We start from the raw sequence: 20,208 nt of genomic DNA, 5'->3' as shown, positions 1-20,208 counted from the left end.
AACACAGTTCAATAAACTTCCCTCTCTCTGGTCCTAGAAAGAAATCATAAGCAGCTTGCTTTTTCATCATTGGGAGCTGAGCCACCATAGCCTAAACACTGAAATGGAAACATTCAACCTTTTTCTGCTGCATTTGCCAGAGCTACTCTCTCCTCCACCATCCTTTGAACTCTCACTGGTTCCTTTTTAACTCTCACTATGTCTCTATAATCTTAGTCCCTCTTTCCTCTTTCCAGTCTTCCGCTCTCCTAAGGCCTGCCTTGGGCTCTCTCTCTCAATCTTCTCAGATGAAACCCTTAGAATACCTTAGAGCAGGCGCCCCCAACCTTTGGCCCTCCAGATGTTTTGGCCTACAACTCCCATGATCCCTAGCTAACAGGACCAATGGTCAGGGATGATGGGAATTGTAGTCCAAAACATCTGGAGAGCTGAAGGTTGGGGATGCCTGCCTTAGAGCACCTCCTAAGAGCCAAAAAAGAACTTGGTTCTCAGGATCCCACAGTAAGCAACAACGCAGAAGGAATACTTTGTGTAGCAGTTAAGGAAAGAAAAGAAGCTTCCAAACAAATTTTATCCATAGCACAGCACACTTTAGAGGGATAGTTTTAAAAGATGCTTGCGTTTTCAGTTTCCTTGGACTTGCCATTCATTACCAAGCCTTTCATTTCAAGGCTGGGCTTCCTCTGATTCATGCTTTCAGAAAATAGTTTTGTGTTTGTTTTTTTCTGTTCTGGGAGGAATGATATTTGCACTGCATGATACAGCAAAGTCAGTTTTCAGGGTTGCTTGGGTGTTTTGTTTTGTTTTGTTTTGTTTTGAAAAAACACTAAAATGCCATTCAAGGCCATTCAAACTAAAAGTGAGCTAAGATGTGGAGTGATTTTATCAGATATTCCATTCAGTGTTGCATGACCCTCCCTCATTTTTAAAAGCAATTTTGGGGAGCTTGCAAGGGAGCTAAGACCCTGCATCAAGTTCTGGAGCTTCTGTTCTTTCAAAAATGTGTTTTAGGAATCACACCAAATGGTGGGTACACATGGAGGATTCCCAAGCACATGTGGAGAACCTGGGTAGGCTGATTAAATTCAGAAGGTTATTCACTGAGAAGTCTGCCATGTGCAGCACAGTGGTTCATCACTTTCAGGAGCTGGAGTCAGGAATAGGTCAGCAATAAAACACGTGGTGTCAGCAAAGTTAACTCTTTATTCAAAAAGCCCCCAAACAACTTAGGGCTAGTGATTGCAGCAACTCTTCCCAGTAGGTCTTTCCTCAATGAGGCAATTGCAAGGATTGAATATCCCCATCTTCCCACTTCTCTCTAAGACTCCTCCCCCAAGTCCTTCCCCAGCAACCTGAGGCTCCTCTATATTTCCCCTCTTTGCTCCACCTTCTTCATTGCTCTTTGTGTTCTGGGAGGCCAGGGGGAGGGGAGCTGGACACAGCAGGAGTGGGAGACTCCCTGGATTCTTCAGCAGCCTGCCTCCACTCTGCCTCCACATCTGCTTCTGATTCTGGACTGCTCTCTGCCACAGCTTCTTCTTGCTCACCAAACCCTGCTACCTCTTCAGCTTCTGACACCTCTTCCTCCGAGTCTGCTCCCTCTTCTCTCTCTGACCACTTATTGTTTTCCCACCACCAAACCCCTGGCTTTGAGCTTTCTTCCTCTGGAGGTTCCCTTGGGGGTTCCCCAGCTGGTGCCTCCCACCACTCCTTGGCATCCAGCTGGTCCACGACAACCACATAGAGCAGCCACTCACAGATTGCGTGGCGATTCCCGCCCCACACCAGTTGGAATAAAATAAAGACACCGGACACCAGAATTTAAGGTTAAGGGCAACAAATGGCCACAACTTTATTGGTTACAGGTAAGAGCGGTATTGGCTTTAGGCATTGGTCCTATCAGACTATCCGGGATAAAACCGGAAGGGGTTGAACACCAACAGGGGGAGCCCCTAGGTGCACATCCCTAGGCGCTCCCCGAGGGGTCACTGCTCAGGGGCGCACTTTAGGCCCTAGCCTCCATAGGTTTCAGATGAGGCAACGCCCCCCGGAATCCTTTATCGGACTACCCCTATATATTTGGGGGAGGTGATGGCACTCCTCCCCCCCGACTCATCAGCATAATAATACCTCTACCAATGCCTAACCGCCAAAACCAAGGAGTTGTGACGTTTTGCTACGAGGTAGGCGAAAAAACCAAATGGCTTTAAAGACAATGCCAATTAGCCAAGTGGAAAAACTCCTACCAGGCCCCTTGCGGTGACCAACCGAGGTCCATAGCAAAGTCAGAGGAAAACCTCGAGGGAGGGTGGGTGGGAAACCGCGGCTGAAATGAAGAGGAAAAGAGGCGTTCTCGGGCCACGCCGTCCTTAAATGACCCAGCTAGCTCTGCCCCTGCAGCCAGCCGACTGGCTGGCCCAGGGTGTCACGAGGCCCGAGGATTCCCCTGATCACGCGGGGCTGCAGCCAGCCCCGCGCAGATGTTAGTGGGTGTGAGCCCGCAACCCCCCCTCCTAATGTCAGGAGTGGCTTTCCCGCTGCTCCATACACCAGGAGGGAACATAACAAAAGACAAGCAGTAAATCCACACAGTTAAATGTGTTCTTTCTCTCTTTTTTAAGAAATATATTTAAGCACACTAGATAGTATTCAACTAAGCTTTACTCAGAGTAGACCTATTGAAATAAGTGACTTAGTTATGTCCGTTATTGTCAGTGAGGCTACTCTGAGAAGCACTTAGTTGACTACCACCCACTACTTTCAGCCTGAAAATTCAAGAATACTATTTGCAAGCCCATAAAGATGAAGAACAAATTGTTAAAATTCAAGTTGATTGACATTCCACTTGTACATATTTGAAGCTATGGCCTGAAACATCATGGTTTATAACTGCACTGGGGCAGTAGTTCTGCAAATGGTCTCGGATTCATCCAGTTTAAGTAGGCAGTTTGAGTATAGATCCAGCCACCCATTGGAGAAGATATCAATAACAAGAGGTTTCCTATTTCTTTTGCTTTTGCTCACTTATGAAAGAAATGGAAGACAAAAATTCTGCCTTACCTTCAGCTTCTTCTGCCTCCTGTGCAGTCATGAGCTCACTAATCACATACGATTTCTGGTTCCATTGGTCCCAACTGGCATCTTGTGAACTTTTGTGATGTTGCTGTTACTCGTTGTGCCAATTATTCATCCCCATTTCATCACACCAGGCATGGCCCATTAATTTTCCTGCCTGGCATTAGTGCACCTGGCTTCTCTCCAGACAGTGGAGGAAAAAGCAAGGGTGTCAGATGGCTCCTGTTTAGGGGATGGCATAGCAACTTACATGGAGGTGAATGAGCCAGTCTTAGAGCCGAGAACATTTCCCGGATAAAAAGTTTGGAGCAGGGTGTGGGGGATGGGGTCTCCCCAACTCATTGTGAGACTAGCAGAGCCCAATATGCAGTTTGTTGGCAGTATGTTATTAGTAATTGACAGAGCAATTAATGCTGCTCAGTTTTATACATCGCAACAGGATGAAAACAAGGCAGTACAATAAATGTTTCCATACACCTGGCAAGAACAATCTTTGCTTGAGATAAGTGAACTGCTGTGCTGGGGAAAGGTTACATCCCCTCACTTCCCATCTGCTGCCCTTATTACTCAATTACTAGAAGTGATTTCGTAAAATGTTAAAAGCACACACCCAGGGAGGTTATATTGCCCTGGCAATTAATCTGAGGCACGCTGTAATGACTACATGGAGATAGTGCCTTGCATCCAGATTCCCAAAGCACTTCACAGGTTTTTTTTGGGGGGTTTACTAATGGTTCTATTCAGAATTAGAATCGCTTTCTCCTTAGACTTTAATGCGGCTGCTCAATAATAATTTAGGCAGGAAAGAGCCAAGCAACCGATTGTAGAGCAGAGGGTGACGCATACATCCAATGTGATGAGAGTTTTAATACCAAATTGAGTCTTCTACAAAGAACAACAGGAGAACATAGGGGTGGGGAGGTGTGTGATGATGAGCCATTCACTCCAGGAAGAAGAATAACACAAGCAGTGTGTACCTCCGTGTAAGTGGGGGTACACCTGTGTATTTTGAATACATATACAGTGGTACCTCAGGTTACATACACTTCAGGTTACAAATTCCACTAACCCAGAAATAGTACCTCGGGTTAAGAACTTTGCTTCAGGATGAAAACAGAAATCATGCTCCAGCGGCGCGGCAGCAGCAGGAGGCCCCATTAGCTAAAGTGGTGCTTCAGGTTAAGAACAGTTTCAGGTTAAGAACAGACCTCCGGAACGAATTAAGTACTTAACTCAAGGTACCACTGTACATTGCTTTATTCCAACGCATGGCATAGGATTGGAAGTACAATGGTACCTTGGGTTACGAACTTAATTCGTTCTAGAGGTCCATTCTTAACCTGAAACCGTTCTTAACCTGAGGTACCACTTTAGCTAATGGGGCCTCCCGCTGCCAGCATGTGATTTCTGTTCTTATCCTGGGGCAAAGTTCTTAACCCGAGGTACTACTTCTGGGTTAGCGGAGTCTGTAACCCAAAGTGTTTGTAACCAGAGGTACCACTGTACCAATGACCACTGTTTCATAGGTCTCCAAATGCTCTTGTTATGCTCATCTTGCAGTAATGCAGACAAAATGTATTTTTAAATATTTATTTCATTTATGAAATCGCTTCCTTTTGAAGCGAACTCACAATAGAATTAAAACATATCTAAAACATTTACATCTATAAAATCAATGTAACAATGCTTTTGTGAACTCCGTGTTAAAGATATAAGTTTAATATGCATAAAATGCCATGTCTTAATGCACTATATTTGAAATACTATGCAGAGAAGTTTGCATTAGGCAGGAGGTTTAACTATAGAAAATGTGGCAAGGAAAAGAGTGGATGGTTCCATTTGAGGGCTGGGGCTGACTGATGACTCATCCCAGAAAGCCAAGCAGAGATCTCTCTCAGCATGAGATGGAACCTGAGAACTCAGAGTTTTGGTCATGTTGATACAAGCAAGTTACTTGCATAAGGTAACTTGCATCTGAGACCAGAGAGAGGAAAGTTTTTGAGCTGTTTTACGGATTAAAAAGACAACTGCATTGCTTGCTATTCTGAAAGCAATGTGTTGCTTAGTATTTTGTAACATTCATTTGCAACTATTTGAGACTGCTCTGAAGTAAAGCTTTGAAACTCATTCTTGTGGTGGAAAGCAAATTCGTTTCTCCTCTGCACAAGCTCCAGATCAGGGATTTTGTTTGCAATAGCTCTAACACTTCCTGTTTCTTCAGCTTTGGGGAAATGCAAGACAGACTTTCCAAAGCAAGTTTCCTTTTGGAAGATAAAGCAACAGAGACCATGCTGTCTTTGTAATGATCAGTTAATGTACATGTGGGATAGAAACTGTAGGGGTGCAGAACCATATATGCAGCTCAACAGCCCAGGGATTCCTCAATGACTGCCAATGGCAGTGGGCCAGTGATGGCAAACACTATGCTGAGTATCTGAAGCTGCAGCTATTGACCATCACTTTAAAGGTCAAAACTTGATGCTGGTCTGTGACCGTATTAATAAATTCATTCATTCAAAGGTCAAAACTTCCCCAGAGGTCAGCCACCCAGATGTGACCTATGGAGTTGCAGAGTCAATCAGGGCATCAAAGCAGCAAATGGGAGGAGGTGGGCTTAGTGGTGGGCAGCTAGAGGCTTGGCTCCAGCAAACATCATGGTCTTCCTGCATGAGTTGCTCTTCTACCTCAGTTTGAAAGCTGAAGACTGGGCAGTGGGCATGTGGTGGTGGAGATGTGAAGACTGGCAGGCAGGCAGGATGGATGCTGGAGTGAAAATGGCAGCAGTGGCAGCACAAAGGTGATGGTGGTGGGCTTCTGAAAGCAGGTCTCCCTTGGCTCTTTTGAACCTGGCAATGCCTTTGGTCCAACCAAACAGTAGTCCACTGCCACAAATGCCTAAAACAGTTCTGCTGCTTGTTTCAAAGTGCTGTTTTTTTCTTTCATCTTGTTTTTGTGTGTTGAGGTCCCCAGGGCTACCCCAATAACTCACACATCACACAGAATTTTTGTTTAAGGTTTTTGGCATAATTTTGGTCACAACTTTATTAAAATACAAAAATGTGAGTGGTTGCTTAGACATTGGTTGTGACTATCTGTCCCCACCATGGGGGACAGACTGACATTCCGCACGATGCGAAAGTCAGAAAAGGGGAATACATTTGGGGGCAGCGACGGTGCAGGAAACCTGCCCTCAGCCCTCCCCAAATGCAACCAGGAGCTCATTGCAATCGCCCGAGCCCCCTTGATAGAGTGAACAAGCAATAGTTAGCCCCTGATTCCTTTAACGGAATCCCTTGCAGCAGCAGCATTAGAGGGGCAGACGCAGCCAATCCATGCCCCTCAACCAACCAAACCATAAACCAATGCCTAACCGCAACCTTACAAGTTGTGATGATTTGCTACGCAGTAGGCAAAAACCAAATGGCCCCAGCCAATCAGCCAGATGGACAAAATTCCTACCGGGCCCCTGTCCCAAGAGCAGACGACCCCATGACAGGCATAGCAAGGTCAAAGCGAAAAACCCTAATTCTAGGGGGGGGGGCGGGCAATCCGATGCACAGGTGAAAAGAGGAAGCCCTAGCCTTGTGCAAGGAGTTTTAGCATTTCTGGCTGTCAATCAACAAATGGCAATCTTAACTTCTTCCCAACAACAAGGGAAGCCCCAATCGCATCAGTGGCCAACGATCAATTAGCCCGCCCCCAACTTTGGAGTGTCCTGGCGGCCCCCACCGCAACACGTGCTCTCCATGAAGGAGAACACGCTTTGTCTACACCAGGTAAAACTGATTTCTATTGCCTAACCTAGCAATGAATACGATCCACATTCCAGATTGCTACACAGCAGCAGCTCATAAGAAGTTGGTTCACACCAGGCCAGGCTATCTAGTCTTGTACAAGGGCTCCAAGAGTCTCTTGCAGAAGTCTCTTTCATCATCTGCTTCCTGATCCTTTTTCATTTTATAGAGATAAAATCCCAGGGATTGAATCTAGAACATTCTGCATGCAAAGTGCTTTGAATGTATACTGCAGTTTTGGTTTCTATTTATTTCAATGGAAATGAAGTTATATTATGATGAACTGAGATTGAAGGGATGCAACCCAATATCCCTTCAGGAATTCTGACATAACACTGCTAAGTTTAAGAATATTTTAGTCCTTTTAATTTCAATGGGCTTAATGTTTCCACCATTTGAAATTTTCAGATCTGAAACAGTGACCTGTTCCACATCTCCAGACTAATGTTTGGAGTTAGTCATCCACCTTCATTATTCACCAGCTTTCACATTTCCTGAATGTTCCCACTCAGTCCTTAGTCCAAAACATGCATCAGAATAGGTTTTTAAGTGCATTTTGAGAGAGAATATGTTTAAAATAAATATTTAAATGTAAATTTTCATGTGATTGCAGTGCTCTAAATAGCAGCTCAATGTAGGAAGAAGGCAGGGTGTACTTATTAATGAACCCAGGAACCTAATATCATTAGCAAGATCACTTTGCTTCATGGCCTTGCTAGGCGTGTGTAATCAGTTTATAACAATAGGAATCAAAGTAAATTATAATACAAGTCTATTACACAATAGCACAGATCAGAGAGGCCCTTTTCAATAATTTCTAAATGCAACTTTGATTTTTATTAGTAGCATTATTAAAGGTGCTCAGTCTCCTTTCACCTTGACCTACATTCATTTGGAAGGCTTGTTGGGGTTTGCTTAGAAGCCTTTATTAAAAGAAAGAAAGGGGGGAGTAGTAACCTTCAGCAGACATTCAGCAGAACCTGGCAAAGTTTTGATTGAAGAAAGATTGATTCTCTAAAGTTTGAGTGGTCAGACATGCGCTGCATTTGCTGTGCTTCATTGCTATATCCTAGAAAGTATTTTCATCCCCTGCTATCCTAATGAGCTTATTAGTAAAAGGCTGAAAGGATCACAGATTGTCTATCAAGGAAGACTGTCAATCACACGCTGTTAGCAACTCCACTGTGATTTAGACAATGCGTATCGAGAAGGGAGCAACGCTAAAAATGAAGCTTATTGTCTCCTCTCTCCGCCAATACAATGCGAAATGAAATGTGGCAGAAAGGACACATGTTTCAAAAAAAGAAAGGAAAGAAATTATGTTCTACATGAGGGAGCCTTCCCAAATTATAAAGTCTACCTTTCCCCTCTCCATTGCAAAGTACAGAGGTAATTAAGTCACCTGCAGCCAATATACTTGTAGAATTGTGGGGAAAGGTGGGTGTATATGTGTGCATGTGTGTGTATTAATATAGGCGAGGAGCGGAGAGATATTTCCAAATTAATGTTTTTTAAAACGCCTCTTCAAAGTAGGAAATTGCTTTGCCAAATAGCCCAATGTGTTTCACTCCAGAAGTAGTCAGTGTGGTGCCCTTCCATATAATCCTTGACCATTATCCAGAAAAGCTAGGGTTGAAGGGAGTTTGTAGTCCAATAACATATTGAAAGCACTTTGTTGGCTACCCCTCTCAGGCATAGAGACCTCTTTCCCATCACTTGTTACCTAATTTTTTTAAACTAGAGATGCCAGGGATGCTGATGACCCGCTGTTCACCCTACGGTCCCAGGGTGGGTTAGGTAAAGATAAAGGGACCCCTGACCATTAGGTCCAGTCGCGGACGACTCTGGGGTTGTGGCGCTCATCTCGCTTTATTGGCCGAGTACAGCATGACTAAGCCACTTCTGGCGAACCAGAACAGCACACAGAAATGCCGTTTACCTTCCTGCCGGAGCGGTACCTATTTATCTACTTGCACTTTGATGTGCTTTTGAACTTCTAGGCTGGCAGGAGCAGAGACAGAGCAACGGGAGCTCACCCCATCGCGGGGATTCGGACCACCAACCTTCTGAATGGCAAGCCCTAGGCTCTGTGAGTTATGTCCCCAGGGTGGGTTATGTCCTATTAAAAAATAGTTGAAAACACTTTACAGTCATAAAAATAAGGATTGGACCAGGGATTTTATGCATATCCTGCACCACTTGCTACAGAAATGGCCAAACATGGTAAATGTGGAAGTGCCACCCAAAATAGACATCCTGTATCCCATTCCTCTCCTCCTCTGTAATGTCTAGTAGTATTTCACTCATGACATGGCGTCATGATATTATGTGTGTCCCCAGAGTTAGTCAGCATCATTGGCTTCTGATGAAGTGGCATGGAGAGCACTCCTGTCATGGACTGGCTAGATGCAGAGGAATGGTGGGAGGCGCCAGTTGGGGACCCCCCAAGGGAAGGCGGCTCAGAGCCAGGGAATGGTGATGGGATGGCAATGAATAGTCAGATGGAAAAGAGGGAGAAGCCTGCGAGGAGGAGGTGTCTGAAACTGAAGAGGTAACTCGGGATAGTGAGCAGTGGCAGAGGCAGAGGGCGGTGGCAGAAGAAGGAGATGAGGGGGACAAGATGGCAGAGATGAGTCAGGCTGGTGAAGAAGCCAGGATGTCTCCTGCTACTGCTGTGACAAACTCCCCTCCCCACTGGTCTCCCAGGACCAGAACAGGTATGAAGAGGGATCAGCAGAGACATACATATTGGCATAGTCTTATGCTGATTGGGAAGGACCCAGGGGAAAGAAGATTTAGGCAGCTGTGGGAAGGCGGGAATCTTCAGCCACCACAACTGCCTCATTGGGGCAAGACTTACTGAGAAGAATTGCTGTGCTCATTAGGCCTGGTGCTCCTGAACAGACCTTGTTTTTTCTCTCTCTAATAAAGAGTTCATTTACTCCGCTCCTAACAACTCCTTGCCTCACCAACTCTGATCTGGGTGAAAGCATGTGACAATCTTGGGGTGACAAAGGAATTTGCCACATGGGATGCTCAGCCTTAGAAGCTGTTCCCAGTTCCCTCTGCTTCAACTTTGCTTTCAGCATGGCACCCAGCCTCCATCCCTCTTGTACCAACATGGGACTGGCAAGTCACCTTATGGGGCCAGGTGTGACCCAGGTTTTGGGTAGTCAAATTGGATAGAAGTAGTCTTCACCTACTCTACACTGGTGATTATTAGGGGGTGGGTTATTGAATTTAATGCCTTTTTTGGCTTGAGGAATTATCATGTTGACTGCCCATTTTTTATGGGAATGACTTTGATTAAGTGACCACCCTGGCACAGGGTCAGATGAGGTTGTAAACACCCTGAACACCTGCAGGATCAAAGGGTGGTCACTCAGCAACCTCGTTGCTACCTGGATTGAGGAGGAAGGGTGTTCCCTTGGATGGGGGAACTCAGCTGAACTCAATTCCTCTGGAACTCATCACTACCCAATGCTAACCTGCTCTGGTGGTAGTGAAAAACCCTGTGCCCATACTTGTCTACTTGTCTTCAAGCAGGCAAGTTTAGGCATGGATTGGCTTCTGTTTTGATATAATTTATTAGGTAACCAAGTTTTACTTTTTAACAAAAGTTTGCACTCCCATTTGATCTAATTTAATTTCAGTTTAATGCACCTAGATTCCAAGCAGCGCTAATCCCTACGTGTGCATATTTTGAATGCTGTTCTGAATTGAGAGACAACAGTTCCTCCCTCAGCTGAATAAAAGATCTACTAAAAACACACACTTCCTATTTATGAATCTGGCTCTGGCTGGGTTGTTTTTCTTCAATAAAAGAGAGTGTGGTAAGTTTCCATCTGCTTTACCTCCTGTTTCGCTAAGCCATCGTTGAAGTAGTGAGTCTACCAAAGCTTGATGAAAGGAGCTAGGACTTCATTTCTTCTCTCCTGTAAAAGCCAGAGGGATTTGATTACACATCTGGGGGGGGGGGAGCAGATTGCATCCTCCTGAAACTATGTCAGCAGTAGATGTGCTTAACCCTGCATTTTAGAGCAGCAAAGTTCTGCCCCATCTGCTGATCTCAGGAATAATGAAGCCCTGTGTGAGGTTTTGTTGGGAATATTCTGTGCATCTCATTTCAGTTAATTGGAAAATGCCCTCCAAACTTGACCCAATGAAGGATGAGTAAGATGTTCACAGATCCTCTCTGAAATATATTAAGAGACCTTGCAGGCTTCTCAGTCTTCAAGCCAGGAGAGATAAAAGCAATATTATCTAGGAGGTCATTCCAGTGGGGGATATTTTCTTTCTTGTTCACTTCTCTTTAATGAAAGGATAATATCTGGATGGAAGAAGGAAGTTCTTTATAATTCATTACAGCTCTTCTGCAAGAATTCATATTCTTCATAGCCACACTTCATAGCCATCGAATCAGAAATATGGAACAGGTTAAATTATATTATTCCTTGAGCCAATTGGTTGATTAAATGTGAAAAGCTGTAACTTTCAGCATTGTCTTCACGCACTTACTGTTCTAGCTGTTAAGAGCTAGAGCAGAAGAGGGGGAAAGAACAGAAAATGGCTGAGAACAGGATATATTGTCCTAAGACAATATATCAAAGGTGTCTCTTCAGACCAGCAGACCAGAATTACATGGCTTGAAGGAACTGGGCCAGGAATCCCCTTGGCAAGGTATCTTCCTAAAGTTTGTGAAGCTTCTGATGAGTGATACTCAGGGTCTTGTGGTCAAAATGGGATAAAGCAAAAATTAAGAAACTGGGGAAAAAGAATAAGAGAGTCACATAATGATACTGTAGTCTGGCGGGGGATAAGGCTGAACTTTGCAATCTATAGCTCCACCTGTTCTTCACATTTGGTGGTTGCTGCTAGGGTTGTTCTACAAAGCCCAACTTCCAAGACAAAGTTACCTGTTTCAGATATATTGAAAATGCCTTTGAACTAAGATTACTCTGGCCGAAAGTAGTGTGAAGTATAGCAGGCTATTGCTAAAGCTTCCGACTTACTTTCAGCTTCCGAGGATGCTTTTTAATTTTCTAAAAAACTTTAAGAAAAGCTCTTGTCGAGTCCATTTCACACTTTTGCACCTACCTGCCTCAATATCTCCATAAAAGGAAACTGCCACACTGGGGGCTGGGGAGATAGAGAGAAAAGGTGTTTCTTGTGTGATTGACAAGGATAACCAAGAGTGTAGTTGTTCCAGTATTTGTCTTTAGAAATGGTGTTATATATCATCTTAGTAATCCTTGACTATTTTAGATATGTCTGAGTCCAATTCTGCTATATTAATATCAGTAAAACTCATGTGTAACATATGAAGTTGAAGAGAGCAAACACTCCAGGCTAATAAGAATTCATCCTTGCATGCACAGAAAAAATAGCTCTGTGTTTAAACATTGCTAATGTAAAGAAGAACTTCCAAGGGGACCTAACATGTTTCACCCATTTCTAAGTTTACCTCAAGCTTTTCACTTGAAGCTACAGCTTCAGTATAATTTCTTTTGCTTGAAATTAATCTTTCTGAAATGACCTTCTACATAGGATAAACGTGCTGGTTGCTATAAAAATATGAACCTCACATATGGACATATTCAGAAACCAATAAAATAACTTTTTAATCTACCAGGACATTCTGTGGCTGACCTTAAGGTGGACATTCTTAAAGGAATTTCAGAGAGCGGAGCTGCTACATTTAATCCAGAAATTCAGCAAGAGTGTGCAACTTTGGGGTGGGATTGTAAGTGCAATGGGCTTTGAAATACAAGGTCTCATGCAAACAAACAGTAGAATTGTGTGGTGCAAATCATGTAAAAAATAATAATCATGGAAATATAGTTTACTTTCATATTTTAAAGTCAGCATAGTGTCCCCCCCCTTGTTTCCACAGAAATTTACTGTTCCTGGCAACTTTGATTTTAAGTAACTATGACATATGAACCTCACTCAATAAATCTAACGAGAGGTAATAACAATAATGTTTGAAGAAAACTAAGGAAGGATAAGGGAAAAAAATGTATCATGCTGGCAACTAAAATTGCATTTAGATATTGAAAGGACCACCCACAGCTAATGAATGGGTTAGAGTTTCAACAAAATCTGCATCATATACAAGTTTTATATTTAGCTGACATAACAGGGAGAAAATAAAAGATTTCTAATGCCTGCTTTTCAAGATGATGGTTATTTATTTTCTGAGAGGCCATATCTGAACTCAGCCTCAACTTTATTAGGAAGCCCTAGGCACAATTTTCACCACAGTAACAGATGTTGGGAGGTGTGTGTATTTTTTAAACAACACAGAGGCTTGTTTACACCAGCTCTCTTTCTCTCATTTCTTTTGAATGCTGTCTTGATTCTCTTGGTCTGTGAGATAACTGTGATGATTTTGCAGGAACATGTAATGGAATTATTTGTGAGTTGGACAGCCTATCATGTTTGGTCAAATGTCCAGCTGAAGCACTTTGTTGTTCTTTTTGAATATTTATTGAATTTTATAACAATTAATGATACAAATCTCATTCATTATGTTATTTATAATTATTCTCCCTCCCCTCCTCTGGACTTCCCCTCTGCTGAGTTATTTAGTTTTATTTATCGTATCCTGCTTTTCCTACACAAAAATAAAATCCCTTATTTTTCTGAGATATCTGTTACTCAAGTGAAATTGTGAAAATTTATTCAAATCCTGCCACTGAATCCAGTCCATTCTGTTGTTTCTGCATATAAACTGTAAATGGTTCCCAGACTCTTTTGAAGTTCTTCTTGTCCTTCTCTCGTGGTTTGTCTGTTAGTTTAGCCAATTCTGCATAGTTCATCAGCTTTTCTTGCCATTGCTCCTTTGATGGTATTTCTTCTGTCTTCCAACATGGTGCAATCAAGATTCTTGCCGCTGTTGTAGCATACATAAATAATGTCCATTTTTCTTTTGGTAGCTCTTGATTTGAAATACCTAACAAAAAAGCCCTTAGGGTGTTTAACAAAATTCATTTTAAACATTTTTTTTCAATTCATTGTATATCATTTCCCAATATTTTTAATGCATTTACATTCCCACCACATATGATAAAATGTTCCTTCATTTTCCTTACATCTCCAACATCTGTTATTTTCTTTCCTAAACATCTGTGCCATTTTCACTGGTGTGATATACCATCTGTACATCATTTTCATGTAATTCTCTCTTAATAATATGCAATCTGTGAATTTTACATCGACTTTCCATAACTTTTCCCAACTTTCAAATTGGATGTTGTGTCCCACATCCTGAACCCATTTAATCATAACTGATTTAACGTCTTCCTCTTTGGTTTCCTATTCTAATAAAATACTACCGGTATGTATGTATGTACACACACACACACACACAATTTAAAATTCTCTTCCACTATTTCTTTTTGAAATCTGGAGATGGTATAACTGAACCCCTTTTTACTGTAAGCTGAAGCACTTTGGAGCAGGTCGGGTAGGATAGTGCTCCAGTTTGTTGTGAAAAGCTGCATGGGGGGACGACTTGTGAGTAGATCTGATGGAAAAATAAGAGCTGCATGACAGCAGTTTACAACAGTTTCTGCTAATGGAACACAATCTCACTAATAAGCAGATACCTCTGGTATGCTCGGTGGTTGGATGGGGCTTCAGATCACAAGGAGCTGTACCGGTAGGCAACTTCTCCAGTTGCTGCATCATTGACACTGATGCTGCTGTCTGCTATAGACCGGCCCAGTTACTCATCTTGTGTAGACCCACTTGTGAACAGGAAGTGCCATAGCTCAATGGTACAGCACCTGCATGAATTTCAGTCTACAGCATCTCCTGGTAGATCTGAGAATCCCCCCTGTCTGATACCCTGGAGAGCTATTCAGTATTGATAGACCAATGGCCCAACATAGTACAAAGCAGCTTCCTTTTTTCCCTATCATTGTCAGCTTAAAGCAATAAATTGCATGACAGGGTGCCTATCTATGAGTGGATGTAAGTGCTCCAGCTTGTTGTATGTAATGGAAACGTCTATTGAAATCTTTCAGTGGACGAAGTTCCTCACAATAGGTACCCAGAAGGAGGAAGGAAAAAAAAGATAAGGAATTATGTTTGGCTCAGGGGTGTGTGTTTGCATGAAAGTGGAGAGAGCCCAAACAAAGGATACATGCACACACAAGAGGACTGTGTGTGCAGAGAGAGAAATTAGGGTCGGTGTGTGTGTGTGTGTGTGTGTGCTGAGGCAACTAAGCAGTGGGGACCAGGTGTATATTTCCTTCCCTTTCTCCCTACTTCCTCCCTTCCTTCCAGGGGCTGCACCTTTGCCCAGTTTCTTGCTATAGGTGAAGGATATAGAAAAGCAGCAACAGTGCTGCTGTCACTAGCAAGAATGGCAGCTTCGAGGGCTGGTGGAAATGATCAGGGTGGCATAGAAGCATGGCATCATAGCACAACTAGCTTCCACTGTTGGATAAAAAGTGGAAGGGCAGAGAGCAGGAATGGTGGTGATGGATACAATGGCCTGGGAGGAGTCAAATGAGCCAGTGCAGAATCAGGAATCCAGGAGTACTGAAGAACATTTGTGCAGTGGGAGGAGGATCCGATGGTCCCATACAGATCCATTATTAACCTATATTGAAAGTATAAAATGCTGGTTGCTGCATACACCCACAATAAAGCACTCGTCTGGAGGGCCCCTGTATTGGCTACTACTAAATACCTAAACCATTCTATTTCATGGGAAGGAAGACCAATTATGATGCTCAGCAATTATATAATAGGAGCTTCTTCTAATGTGGTAAAGAAGCCCAAATTGGTATCATGAAACCAATTTCCTCTTTTCAATATCTATGAATTAAATGCTTCATTCACAGATGACTCAGTGGAAGTTATAATCAGTGACAATGAATAATCTTTAAAGAAATTTTGCATGATCCTACAAACTGAAAATGATTCTCTCTGATTTGTAATATTCTAAATCCTATATGATGTGTATATGTTGGCTGGCTGAAACCCAATTAGTATACTGATCTCTCTTTTAGCACTTTCAGAGAGTTACAAACTTTGCTGTAGAGTTAATAAGCACACTAATAGCCTTAACCAATCACAGTTCATGGATTGTTAAGCACATGGTATATGAATGCAGTAAACTTCTAAAAGGGGTTCATTAGCAGAGAGCTGATGGCCTAATGCACATTGTGAAGAAGCTATTGCTCTCAGCATATTGTGCGAAACAACTTCAGAAACAAATTGTCCACTTTGTAGCTCTAGTGGAAGTGCAGCAAAGCTTGATTGAAGGACCCTTCAAAACTTCCAAGGATGTGTGAGAGAATGCATGGGGGCAGAACTGTGTTTGCTGGCCCTGAGCTCAACATTTAAGGCCCAGCAGCAGTGTCTTCAGACCATCTCAGATTAGGTAGAAGAGGGGAACCTCCATATGTTCAGGTGAACGCACATGGGTTCCCTCTTCAGACATTCTGTCCAATGCTCAAAGGTCTAGGCCAGGGTATAAGGCAGCGGGGAAGAGGATGTTAGGATATAGAGGCAGAAGGCAAGGCCCTGCTTTCCCTTCCATGCATTTTTGGAACTCACAGAGAGTAGCTTCTGAAAAGGGTTTTCATAGATACCATCTCCTGAGGGAAATATCCTTGTATACTAGTGTCTTGTCAAAACACAAATTTCATAATTGCAATGCTACCATTTGTTTACTTTCGAGATCACATGAGATTTGGCATTCCTCAATCAAAATGTCAAATTTTTAGTGCTGAAAATTATGGACAGAAAGTTAGAGAAAGTACCTCTTTACCCTCCTTCATGGATAGCATTGTGGGGAGAGCCACACTCGCATAACCACTGGCTGGTTGAATTGTTGCTGCTTATCAGGAGTTATGGGATGCGGGTGGCGCTGTGGTCTAAAGCACAAAGCCTAGGGCTTGCCAATTGGAAGGTCAGTGGTTTGAACCCCCGTGACGGGGTGAGCTCCCGTTGCTCGGTCCCTGCTCCTGCCAACCTAGCAGTTCGAAAGCACGTCAAAGTGCAAGTAGATAAATAGGTACCGCTGTGGTGGCAAGGTAAACAGTGTTTCTGTGCACTGCTTTGGTTCGCCAAAAGCGGCTTAGTCATGCTGGCCACATGACCTGGAAGCTGGACGCTGGCTTCCTCAGTCAGTAAAGCGAGATGAGCACCTCAGCCCCAGAGTTGTCCGCGACTGGACCCAACGGTCAGGGGTCCCTTTACCTTTCCCTTACCAGGAGGTATAGGAAAAAGTAGGGGGAAGCCGATGTAAATATGCTGGGGGAGCAAATCCGTTGCTCCTGTCAGTATGTTTGCTTTCTCTACCTCTTGTTAAGCAGTTGTGACCCAACCAACCAGAGGTCAGGTGAATGCTGCCACCCACAATACTGTCTGTTCTTTCCAGGGACAGAGTAGGCAAATATCATACCTTTGCTTAAACAATCATACTAAAAAACACTGAAATTCAGCAGTGCTATGGAGACAGTCAACACGATCATAGAAACCATCAGTTCTAAACATTATGGCCGGGGTTGGGCTCACTTAGCATTGGGGAAGGTGATCTTGGTGACAATGTTGTACCAAGTGTAGTGTCTCAACTGGCCTTCTTCAGAAACAGGCAGGTGGAGAACTTCGAACAATGGGAGATTATGCAGACAGCGAATAAGGACGTAATGAGAGGTGACATGATCACAGTGACAATAAGGGGACATTAGTGAACAATGACATTTTACATTGAAGAGAAAGGGAATGACAAGAGGGAAGGTCATCACAAAAGGAATTGCAATCAGCTATGAGGGAGTGACAGTGATATGGCCAAGGTTATTAGCAGTAGGCACAGAATGAAAATGGACACATTGAAGATGTTGAAATGGAAATAGCAAGGCTTTTGGATGGTTGGATGGGTGAAGTGAAGCATGGGGAGAAGTTAAAGACTGAATGTCTATATGAATAGAGTGGTGACTGAATCTCCAGCAGAAAGCAGCTCCTCTTTAGGAAGACAGAACCAGACAGAAAGATTTTACTTGTAAACCACTTTTCTCTGCCCTGATCCCTTTTTCATTCCTTTTGTGAAGCAGGACAACTTACAGCCTCCTCTGCCAACTTCTCTTCCTCTCTCCTTTCCGATGATAGGAAAATGCTTCTAAAATACTGTATTTTTTGCTCTGTAAGACTCACTTTTTCCCTCCTAAAAAGTAAGGGGAAATGTGTGTGCGTCTTATGGAGCAAATGCAGGCTGCGCAGCTATCCCAGAAGCCAGAACAGCAAGAGGGATTGCTGCTTTCACTGTGCAGCGATCCCTCTTGCTGTTCTGGCTTCTAAGATTCAGAATATTTTTTTTCTTGTTTTCCTCCTCCAAAAACTAGGTGCGTCTTGTGGTCTGGTGCGTCTTATAGAGCGAAAAATATGGTAGTTGCTTTAGGGTTGTCTCATCATTCCTAAGATTGTCCTGCCATCAAAGCCCTATCAATGCATACTCTCACATGTAGGGTTTTCATTTGTAGCAACAAGGGTGGGGCTGCACTTCAGGGCCTGTCCTGGAAGTTGTATTTCCACAATGCCTAAGATCTGTGATGAGTACAGAAGTCTGGAAAAAAAGGAACGGTCTGTGTAAGCATCTACTTCTGGATAGTGGCTACATGCAACTGGGGCACCCAATTGCAGAGGTGACCCACTCACGTAGGCCAAGAAATATGATCCTGATCCTGCTGCTACCACGAGTGTCATATTCATGAGTAAAATGTATGAGTGGTATAGGGAAAAAATGATGCTCAGAGTTTACCTGTACACATCCCCAAATGACCATTCCCATATCTCTCTTCTTTGCATTTGTTTTAAATATACGATATTGTGCCCAATTCTGATCCTTGTATTACCAGGGACACGGGTGGCGCTGTGGTCTAAACCTAGAGTTGCCATATGTCTGGAATTTCCTGGACATATCTGGAATACTGCAGCCACAAGCAGTGTCTGGGCCCATGTTGGCAGTGTTGTTTTTGCTCATTTCCCTCAGAAATAGCTCAAAAACATCCAGTTTCTTTGTGATTTCGGCCGAAAAGCTCAACAACTTAGTTCAAAAAAGCTGGACAACTTTTCTGTCCTGATTTTCACTTTTTGAAATATGGCAACCCTATCTAAACCACTGCGCCTCTTGGGCTTGCCGCTCTGAACGTTGGCAGTTCGAATCCCCGTGACGGGGTGAGCTCCCATTGCTCTGTCCCAGCTTCTCCCAATCTTGCAGTCCAAAACCGTGCTAGGACAAGTAGATAAATAGCAGGAAGGTAAACGGTGTTTCTGTGCACTCTGATACTCGTCACAGTCTCCAGTTGTGCCACAAACTGTTTAGTCGTGCTGGCCACATGACCCAGAAAGCTGTCTGTGGACAAACACAGGCTCTCTTGGCCTGAAAAGTGAGATGAGTGCCGCACCCCATAGTCGCCTTTGACTGGACTTAGCCATCCAGGAGTCCTTTACCTTTGCCTTGTATTACCATTTCTCCTTGCATCCTAGTTACATTGCCACCTTTCAGGGCCAACACAGAAGAAAAAAGAAAGAGAATATTTTGAACTTTGTATCCATGGATGTACAGCAGGGATTCACATTAGAACCCCAATGTCCCCATGCAAGTCACTACATGCACTCAGAGCTTTGTCAGGATAATTGATTATATGGGGAGTTCTGCTTTCATGCAAGCAAATGAATGTAAAAGTCTCCTGCAGACTTTCTGAATTCAGCGTGGTGAAGGTTAGAGAAACAGGTAGAATTACAAGGATACTGGGAGTGGGGCATGTTTGAACATTTCTCCCTCCCATCCATAGATACAATGAACCCTAAAATGTTCTCTGAATAGCAAAGTGATTCACGTTAGATTCATTCCATCCCTCTCTTTGTTTCTGTGCCACAATGTATCTTAGAAAGGAAATGTACCTCAGTAGACAGGATTATTTTGTAGTCCATAAAAAAATTAACTGTTTGAGGGATGTTTCTCCTCCTCCTCCCTCTCTTAGGCTGGCAATTTTTCCTAATGCCATATGACAGTTTTTGGATATAGACAGCTGTGCATTAGAGATTAAGCTGACACCCACCAATTCTTCTGCTATATATATTTAGCTTTTTCTTCTGTTATTTTCATATGAAAGGGTAGTTCTTCAATAAGACTTTGTGCTAACACAGGATCACCCCATTAAGAAATTAGGTCAAACTATTTAAAATAACCATCTGCCATGGGGCTTCTAACTCTAAGATCAGCTATCTGCACCACCAAAGAAATATGTCAGTAAAGTGCACTTTGTGGAATTTAACTAGAATTGAATTGAAAATATTCTCTCATTTTCATGAACATATT

Source organism: Podarcis vaucheri, assembly GCF_965113315.1.
Source record: "Podarcis vaucheri genome assembly, chromosome: 8".
NCBI lineage: Eukaryota > Metazoa > Chordata > Lepidosauria > Squamata > Lacertidae > Podarcis > Podarcis vaucheri.
This window is presented reverse-complemented; position numbering follows the sequence as displayed.